We start from the raw sequence: 4028 nt of genomic DNA, 5'->3' as shown, positions 1-4028 counted from the left end.
CCCCCCGACTTGTACCCCCGTTGCCGGCCCAAGTCGGATGTTGTTAGTGTTGAAAATGAACCATTTTCGGAATTCGGTGCTAATACGGCGATGGCAGCGCCAGGCGTTCAGCCAGTGATGAGCCAGTGACTCCGGAAGTGGGGACGTACGGGGTGTGGTGTGGTATGAAATTTTTATTACCAAAAAGCGCCAGTTTGTGTTTTGGAATAAAACTTAATTGAACACGGCTTGGTTCGGCTATTATCGAAATTCCATTCCAGTTATATTATGGATGAGTCGCGAAGTACCACAGGCCAATCGAATCCCTTCCAGGTTTTGTTTTGGGAGGAGACGGAAAACAAAACGGGCAACGTGGCCCATAAAATAACACTTTGCCAAGGGCCCGTGGCGCGCCGCTGATGAAAGCATAAACATCGACAAATAGGGTTTTTCAATTTGCATTACTTTGCTGTGTGGGGCCAATTTCCCATTCGGATCATATTTTTAGCACTCACCTTAGCATAAATCTATTGCCCTCCGCTCCGTCCGTTGGTGCGTGGCACATAAACTTGTGCCCCCGGCGCCAGGTATCCTGACGGCCGGCGAAGAAAGAGAAAGGTTAATGAAGAAGCAATGTACCGCGCGAAAAGGATTTCATAAATTTCGGGCTCCATTTCGCCGGTGCTCCGCGCGGTGATTGGATCCGACTTTGTTCGTTCGATCTTCGGTCCGGAGTAACCGCAAAACGCAACAAGCTGTAAAAGTGGTCCCCGGTCCGGGAAAAGTCGGGCGCCGAAAGCGAAATAACTTATGGCCCCGGCCCCGTTCAATACCGCATTACCATTTCCACATTTCCCGCATCAATTTCGTTCCGGCAACATAAGCAGCACTCGGGGCCGACACCCAGCCATAAGTCAATCCATCGGATCCATCCCATCGTTTGGAGCGACGCGTGTGGGGACGACATAAAACCGCCCCCGCTCGGGTGGGGGTGGCACGCACTAAAAGGCGCCAAAAATGAAAGCAATAACACAAAGCATAATACCATTTTTCACGGATTTGTTGGGCGTTTGAAACAAAAGCAGCCCGAAGCAAACGGTTCGGAAAACGGTTTTCGGTACTTTCGGAACCGATCGGGGACGGTTTTTTACGAGGGAAGGAAAAGCCAACCGATAAACAGCGGCCGGAGCATCGGGAGTTTGATGGGTGCATTTCCACGGGATTAGAAGCGCGCGCGCCGCGCGTTCGTGTTGCGTCCTTTTCCGTCACCGATTTTCAGTTGATAAGTGGAAAGTTTGGTGCTTTTATAAATTCGTTTTTTTTGGGTTTGGATTTTTGGGAAACTTTTTCGATAATATCTTTCCACCCGCCGCCGCCCGAATCAATTGGCCGCGCGGGGTGACAGGCATTTTCATAAAACAATTTCCATGTCCGTTGCAGTGCAGTTCGGTGCCGTCCGGAGGGAAGTTTTCTGTTCAAAAGTAGCTCAAAAAGTGTAAGCCCGGGGAACCAATTCATGTTCCACGCCGCCAAATGGCACTAAATTGAAAAATGGGCCAACATTTGCATTCGTTGTCTTTGGCTTCGTCTCCCATTTCAGATGACAGCTGAGCCACTGGTGGGCTTTGTTCCTTCGCCACCAGAGGCTGCCTGCATATTATTTCTATAATGAGGCTTTATCCCTTAAAAGCTGGACAGTGTGGGCTGGAAGGGGTACTGGGGTAGAAAAGAGACCACAAATGAAGCGACAATCAAATGAATCCTTCCTTTTGACAACTACTCGGGTGGGGCTGTTGTGCGTCAAAAATGGGCGCGATGGTGCTTGGCGCAAAACAGAGAGCCGGTCTTAAGGTTTGTTTTTCTTCTCTCCCCCCGCAACGCGTCAGTTCCACCCGCCGGTTACCCGGACCGGGACCGAAGGGTCGTACGCAATTTGAATATTGTCGAGCAAAATTGTTTTCCTGCTGGCGCCCGGCTTCTCGAGCTCCATCGACAGCTTCATCAGCCGGCCGGCGTGGTGACAAATAATTTCGGCAAGAACTCCGCCCCAACCTTCTCTCTTTTTTTTCTGACCGCTGAAAGCTTTCCCAAATTGTCTTCATTTGCGAAGCACCGGGGCCGACGCGGACGCGGACCCCAAACAGCAAATAATCAGCCGACTCAGAACTTTTGCGTTCCTCCAGAGAGCGGGGCTTTCTTGTGCTTGTGTCCCACTGCACAACAGCTGCGACCACCACGAGGGTCTTTATCGCGGCCTGCCTGAAACAAGTGAGATAAAGTGTTTTCGGTCGGTTGTTTATTTATTTCGCGGTCCGGTGTCGTCTATTTCGCGATTTAACATCAACAGAGTGGCCCCAACAACGCCGAGGAAAATCACTCGGAAAAACCGGACGAAAGGTTCAAATTATGTTTGAACCATTTTGGGCAGCCTCTCAGCTAAGAGCAGCGGCCCCAGCATCGTCCCAGCGTGAGTATTTCATTTCAATTTTATTATCAATAATAATTATCATGCGGAATGTAGTCGAGAGTTCAAAGCGGAATCCATCAAGCGCCCGCGACGCCGGCGTCAAGTGTGTGCGCCCGCCGTGGAAAAGATTTATGATTATTCAACGGCCATTTTGCTGGTCCACTGCACGTCGCCCATCCACTCCGGGCGCCCGTCACCGGCCCATCGGAGTGTATTTGATTTAAATAAATAATTAAAATTTAGTGTAAATTGTGGACCTGATAGCGTCGGGCCGGTCCGGGCGGCCGGGAAAGTGATATCTGCAGTGCAAAGTGCATCACAGATCGTTGCACCGATTCGGTGGACCACCGCGATGGGGGAGACGCGGGGAAATGGGACACGTGAACGCGTGACGCATCGTGGAGCAAGTGTCGCATTTCCCATTACCGTTGATTATCGCTGCCTCATCCACCGGGCCCCACCGGGTTTCCGGTCGAAATATGTGAATGTCATTAAAATGTCATCAACTACCTTCGAAATTACTGCACCGACCAGGGACGGGACGGGGCGGCTGCGGCCACCCGCGTTTCGGTAGCCGTGTTCTCCTCATAACTCAATCGGACGGACGGATGGACCCTGGTGATGGGTCCGCGATGGTGAAACGAAAATGGAAAAGGTCGGGTCCCGCAAATGGACCCGAGTCCCGAGCGCTAAAAAGGTGGGCTCATGTCACAATATTTAACATAAAAAAACCGGGCAACCTTAGGCCTCTCAGCACATTCCGACCGGTTGCCGGTCATCATTATAACGCCGGCGGCCGTTGGAAAAAAACGGGCAACATTTAAGCGCTTCGATATGTTTGATTTGCGGACAAGGCCATTTCTGTCGCTGGTTTGCAACGACGTGATGCGTGCAGTGTTTGTGATGATAGTGCAACTGCATCGGTTCCGACCGAGGGGGGGTTGATTGTAATCGTTCCATGTCCGCGCACCGTTCGGTGCAGATTTATCATAGTGCGAATAAAGCAATTGAAAAATAAGCATTAAAGTTTATTCTCTTTCATACTTGAGCGTTTGTTTGATCTATAATTCAAAAATTCGTTAAAAGAAATCCGAAATTATGCGAGAGTTTACCAATTCTAAAAGCAGCGACCGCGACAATCCAAATTTCATCGCATAAAACATCGCCTAAGACATCGCCTGAGTCCAAGGTAGTATGTATTTTGTATTGGCAGATCCGGCAAGGCAATATATAAACAGATTTTGGATTGTATCTAGTTATTAGGCTAAATAAAATATCTAGTATATTGCATTAACAATTCTTTAATAGGTTTTGTAGGCTTTCTCTATTTCTTCAGTTAAGCACCTTGTGATACACTACATTTTTTGTCTTAATATCAGGCGTAAGAAATCAAACAAACAACCAGAGATCTATAATCTCAGATTCTCAGATTCTCAGAATCTGAGATTCTCAGATTAATTATTATTAATTATTAATTATTTAATTATTTATTCTAGGCTCAACACATACCAACGAACCTTCTTCCAACAATGCCGGTACTTGCGTTCCTTTATGCGTTCCGTTCCTAGCGTCCTGTATCGTT

Source organism: Anopheles bellator, chromosome 1 (assembly GCF_943735745.2).
Source record: "Anopheles bellator chromosome 1, idAnoBellAS_SP24_06.2, whole genome shotgun sequence".
NCBI classification, from domain to species: domain Eukaryota; kingdom Metazoa; phylum Arthropoda; class Insecta; order Diptera; family Culicidae; genus Anopheles; species Anopheles bellator.
This window is presented reverse-complemented; position numbering follows the sequence as displayed.